Here is a 6049-nt window from a genome sequence, read left to right as displayed (position 1 = left end):
CAGGTGGGAGTAATTAACGAGACGAGACAAGGGAGGTAAAGTGAACACACCCACATGAGACGCAGACCTTCACAATAAAACAGGAACAAGACATCACCACACAAAGACGCAGACCAGACACAGAACTAAACCCACACAAAACATTAGAACACAAACCCTGTGAACAAAACCCTAAACCAGAACCACAGTAATATAATCTATCGTAAATAATCAAAACACCAGAGAACCCCAAAACACTCCACAATGCAAAAATAAACCCAAAACATAATAAACTTAAAATGCTGGGTCAAACCGACCCAGAACCGTGACACTGCAGGAATCTGGGTTTTTGTTTTTTGTTTTTTTAAAAAGAAAATAAAAAACCAAAATAAATAAATAAAAATCGTGAGCACAGCTGTGTCTGTCTACACAGCCTACTGATTTTGATAAAGAGAGTTAAATGAAAATAAAGAGCCAATCTCCTCATGAATGACCAGAATGTAATATACTGGACATCAGTGCGTTTCTGTGAGCTTTGAGATTGGCGCATGTCTCATTATCACACCAGCTCAATCTCTCCTTCAAAGAGCCGTATTCATTTTGATTGCTTTGTATCGCTGGCTGTTGCTGCTCGTGCTGGAACAACATGCAGACTGCATGTTCATCTGCATTTATAGAGCAGTCAGTAGGTATGCCTTCACTCCGCAAAGACCTGCAGTTTCCTGTCATTTTCTAAAGCCAGAAAACAGAGCCAAGAAGACGTGTGGAAGCCTGGTTTCCTCTCAGACTGCTGTAAGAATAATTTGCTGAAAGATTATTTTGGACATTTTGCCCACTGATGCTAAAACTACATCACTAATGGAGAATCTTTCTAATGAACAAACAGCAAAATAAATGCAGATTTTTTGACGTATGGGGACACATTAGCATAAAAACTGTTTGGCTGAACTGGCCCAGACATTTTATAAAGTGACAGTGTGTAAAATCTCCAGTAGCGTTCTCACAGAACCTCAGTTCTGTTAGCAAAATGCTAAACTGTGCTGAGGGTGATGGCAGACTTCTGTTGTCACAAAGCAGCATCAGACAGATTGCTCTGCTCTCCAGCCATCTAATCTAACCTCCACACAGCTGATAGCATGAGTGTGTTTCTGGGGTTATCTGGTGGTCCCCATCACTAATGCTCACTTGATATGTCAAAAACACTTGACAGTTATCTTATCAAATGAGACTCTGCTCTCTTTGCCAAATATGTGAAGCTCACCACAGATAGAGGCTGAGCGGATAGCTTACATGAGAACCGGGGGTTCGAGTTCCTGCTGAGTGTTGACCAGAATCTAAATCCTGTATTTGTGAAACAGCAGATGTTTCATCTCCACAGCAGACGAAATGTCTCATTTGTAAAATTAACTTCATGAGTGTCTGCGACCTCCTAATGTGTACAGATAGTAACAAATGCTAAAATGGCTACATGTTACAAACGACCTTAAACTAAAGCATTAATCCTTATTTGATACAGGAGTTTTTGAGACCTCTCCATCATCAGCGTCATTTTAATATTTCCAAAAAACCTGATGCATGCAGTCAGGCACACGCAGTGCTACTGTGAGCAATAAATTGCGCAAAAATGCTGGACATGGAAAAATTGATGCAAATTAAAACTTATATATGCACATTTATACTCAATTTCTTAGTTTTTAAAGTCCGCTTTCAAAAAAATGTGAATTTTCCAGCACTTATTTCATGGTTCAGCCTTTTACAGTGTTAAAGCTAAAGGAGCGTGAGCTATGTTAGGATTTTCAGACAGTGTCCCAGGAGAAAAGGCTCTGAGAATGTTCGAATTTTTTTAAGTATCTCGAATAGCCAACAAATGTAGTGGGTTTAGTGTATAAAGCTCCCGAACCTGAGCAGCTATTAAACTTCAGCTTAAACTCTGATAGAGCAGCAAAGCACCTAAAGACAACGCCTCGTGCCAAGACCGAGCACGACTGATCATCCTCCACATTGTGCCTAATGTTCTGGCCTATAAAATGCTCAAGTTTGTGTTTTTGCCTTTGAATAATCCTGTTGTTTTATCGCTCTTGTTTTTTATTGTTGAAAGGTACGTGTGAACTCTTCCATCTCTCTCTATAGTTCTATCTTCCACAAACATTGGTGCTAAAAAACACCCTCAACTTACACATTTGTCTGTTGTTTAACCTTAACACGAGACATTTTCAGCAAAAAATGTGTTTAGTCTATTGACTTAACCCCTTAAAGCCTGAAATATGATTTTTTATTTTTAATGGAAAGTTTGTTGAACCTTCTGACAAATGTGTTTTAAAAAATTGTTTCATTTTAATTTACATATATGAGTTTTAACTTGTATCGTATATGCTACATCTCTTTTTTTAACTGCCCAAAAATGTATTGTTCAATTTATTTGCAGGGAGAAAAAAATTGTAGAAGTTTATAAAAACTCGTAAAAACCTGCATGTGTCAAATATGATACACAGGGGTTAAAGGGTTCAACTCTGTGGGGGGATTTCACTGTAACATTAAAAATGATACAGTATAAATTATAATTATACTGCTATGGTATTGTGATGAGTTGAATACCACTGTTGTTGATGTTTCAGTAAAATGACTTGAATTTGTTGTGCTGTTTTTCTTGCTCTTATTTTTAAAACACTTGTTTTTTTGGTGTGTCTTGCTGCTGGGAAGCCAACTAAACCATCACCCTCTGTTCTCCTTGTATATTCAGCATCGCTCTAATAGGCCTGCTACTCGCTGTGTTCACACGCCTGCAACAATCAATGGCTGGCAGAGTGATTTGATCAATCAAATGCATCACCGATTATGGCTAATTTTAGTCCCGTATCTCCCAAGTCTCTGTGTCCCATTAACGTGATTATGGTGCTTATTAACAGAGTTAATAAGCTCATAAAAATCTCTACAGTACATTTGTAGCTACACTGAGGCATCCTACTATTACTGATAAGACCACTTCACTGTAGCACGCGTTAGTGCCAGGACTGTTGGCAGCGACAGCTCGAAAATAGCACAACACAAACACAAACACACACAATCCCTCTCACCCACTGCATGCTGGGATTGTGTCCAGCTTCCTCTGACCCTGAGCAGGATACGCAGATGTAGAAAATGTAAGTTTAGATGAAGAGAATGTACACACAGCACCTGCTCTGACATAGCGCAGTGCGGTTTTAGTGCACAATCACAAATGTCTTACATTTATTCCTCCAGCTGCTGAAATGACAGTCTTTCTGCATTCATTTGATCCTTTCTGTGCACATTTCATGTCCTGTGGGTGTCTTCAGTTCTTTATCTTCCTCCACACAAGTGCTTCATATGTGCCAACATTTCTAAGGAAGCTTTTTTAAATGTTTTGGGAACTGTGCAAGCTTAGAATAAAGATAATTAACTGCAATGATTGAAGAAGTATATACATATAAAAATATGTGCACTGAAATGAATGCATTTATTTTCCTTTTGCACTTGGCCTCCCATGTTATGAATTTCAACGCAGTGGGAAGCTGAGGGGATTCAATAATAATTCTCACCCACAAAAGAAGAGCTAGTCCCTTGATATGTTCCTTCTTGTGTATCCAGATGGAGGTTATTCTTAATAGATGCTATGAGTGCCATTGCACAGCATATTGTAATTGTGTGGTGCTTACATTATTATGTGTATCCACCATAAAGTTTAGCATGCTTTAATCTAAAGTAAACACAAGCAGGGGTTAAAGGGGGCAGAACGATTTGTAACAGGTTTCTGGCACCTTCATGTCATAAGTGCTTAAATCTGATTGGCTGGTTAGTGCATGTTACTGTTGACAGAGTTCATTTTTTGTGTGCTGCTGTCTGGCATTGCTGCCAGTATTGACATGGAGATATTTCACATCCTCAGGTCTGTTTACACCTTCAGTACATGCCTTTTTTCTTCTTATCCCCGTGATGGGTTCATGTTGTAGATGCAAAAAAGGTTGTGGCCTCCATCCTCAGTGTGTAGCGAGCCCTACAGAAGAGAAGTGAGCATAAATGGAACGAACATTATAGAGTGAAGCATGTTCTTACATCTTGTTTAATTCAGCTGGCTAAAGCAAAGCACAGTGAATATCACAGTGGCAGCAAAGGGCAGCTGATCACAGTTTGTACACAAATAAAAATCTACTGGAACTCGGATTATTCTGACTTATTTCTAATTAGAAAGTAAGTGATTGTTTTGCAGCACAGCTGTAATCCATAGTAGTTTTGCTCTTATAATAATCCCGTGCCTCCTGTGTTTCCTTTGTATCCTTGTTCTGCACACAGGTGACTGCTTTATGTTGAACATTAGATCCTCGTGTGGTTTTATGTCCCTTGCTGCCCTCATGGTTGTCTTGACTGAGTTGCCTTGTACGTTATTATCCCACTCTGTGGTTTGTTTTTTATGTGCTCTTTTTCACTCTTTGTTTCTTTGTTGGTTTCTCCGGATTTCTCTCTGGGGTTTTTTTTGTTTTTGTTTTTGTTTTTTGCAGTAACCTGTCAAACTTATAAACTTTATTGCCAGCATGACAAATTCTGCAAAATCTTTTCTTACATTGCCTTGGTTACCATGGTTATGTATCCTTGGTTACCACAGTTAGCTGTGGTCATATTCCTTCTTTTCTGAAAACTTTAGAGACTCCTGTTGAACTCCATTAGACAATAAAAATGTGCTAACAGGTTACCCAGTGTGTTATAGTGTGATGCCTGACAAAACATCAGTACAGCGAACATCAAACATACTGCAGCATGCGAGAACACGAATGTCGGACACAGTCTGAGCAGATACAACCTGGCAGTTTTTAACCTACCTGTTTCCTTGTACAAAAATCTGTGTGATGTGATTTTACCCGAGCAGAACTTAAATCAAATGCATTTCCTGAAGTGAGAATGCATCTGAATCAGACTGTCACCTGTGGTGTACCTCGTTGGAGAAAGGGCAACTTCTGACAATCTCCCTACTTAATTCAGCTGACATTTCTCCGAGTTCATGTGGCAAAGCAGATTACGTGATGACGTGGAAGAGAACAGGCTGTGAAATACTGAGTAAAGGACACTGGAAGCAGGAGGCCAAGAGGCCACTCACTCCCCTTCTTTGAGCCCCTGTTCCACAATTGCAGTGAGATATCTTTATCTTGGACATATGTAGCCGGGTGGAAGTTCGATATTATGGGACATGCCACTGGATGGCACTGTTTTTCTTTTGGGGTACCTCTGAGAGCGGAAGGGATCATGGGGATCTACGGAGACATGCACGAGTGCTAGCTTGCATTGGTGTTATGTGGGTGTGCAATGCCTTTTTTCGCTGCGTGATCTGTTTTGAACGCAAAGTGTGCAACAGTTAAGGCACCAGGAGTAGCTGCCACCAACTTCGCCGTTCGTCTCAGAGGGATCCATATTCCGTTTTCTGCTGGATTAATGCACTGTATGTATTTGAGTTCACACTTGTATTATACTATCTCTGTGGGTAAGAGGGAAATGTACCGTGTTAACTGTTTAATCTTGGCTCTGTATCTATGCAGGAGAAGCCACTACAGTTATTTTTGCACTGCTAAGTTTTGTTTTATTTATGTTTGGGTTTATATCAGACACGAAATGACGCTAGATGTCCTTGAGTTCCAGATGCTGATAAAGTTGGGGAAATAACCTGCAGTAGCAGTGGGTTACCAGAGCACAAAGCTGTTACTGGATAGGAGCTGTCTGTAACAATTTTATTTCTTTATTTTTACAACCTTGTTATTTTCTTCTGAGCACTTACTTTATCATTCAGATTAAAAGAACCCCAAAGATAATCTGTGTTCTGGGCTGGTTAATTTAGCCAGGCTACACATAGAATGTATTTTCCAAGTTAAATACGACCTTATATCTCATTGGCTTTTTACTGAAATATCGCCAATCATAAGATGGTTTTGTAGTTTCTGTGATAAAAATAATTTGACAAATAAATAATCTTCACCCAAATCACTGTTTCCAAAAGCCTAAGAACTTTAAACTCAAGTGATACCCAAATTGTTCGGACTGGGCATTGCCACACCATACAACAGGAAGA

The 6049-nt window shown here is 39.5% G+C and overlaps 1 long non-coding RNA gene across 1 annotated transcript; it reads left to right on the top strand.

Moving 5' to 3' along the window:
* Window positions 1-5148: 5148 nt before the first annotated feature.
* On the top strand, window positions 5149-5792 carry LOC147322515 (uncharacterized). The gene is made up of 2 exons (XR_015130919.1): window positions 5149-5425; window positions 5523-5792. It is a non-coding gene; the product is annotated as an uncharacterized LOC147322515 (long non-coding RNA).
* The last annotated feature ends 257 nt before the right edge of the window (window positions 5793-6049 follow it).

This window comes from Aulonocara sp. 'chitande type north' Nkhata Bay, linkage group LG9 (assembly GCF_057382095.1).
Source record: "Aulonocara sp. 'chitande type north' Nkhata Bay isolate Kocher_YH1m ecotype deep benthic linkage group LG9, A_spYH_male_GT1.1, whole genome shotgun sequence".
Classification (NCBI taxonomy): Eukaryota; Metazoa; Chordata; class Actinopteri; order Cichliformes; family Cichlidae; genus Aulonocara; species Aulonocara sp. 'chitande type north' Nkhata Bay.
Note: the sequence above shows the minus strand (reverse complement) of the source record. Positions and strands in the feature narration are given on the sequence as shown.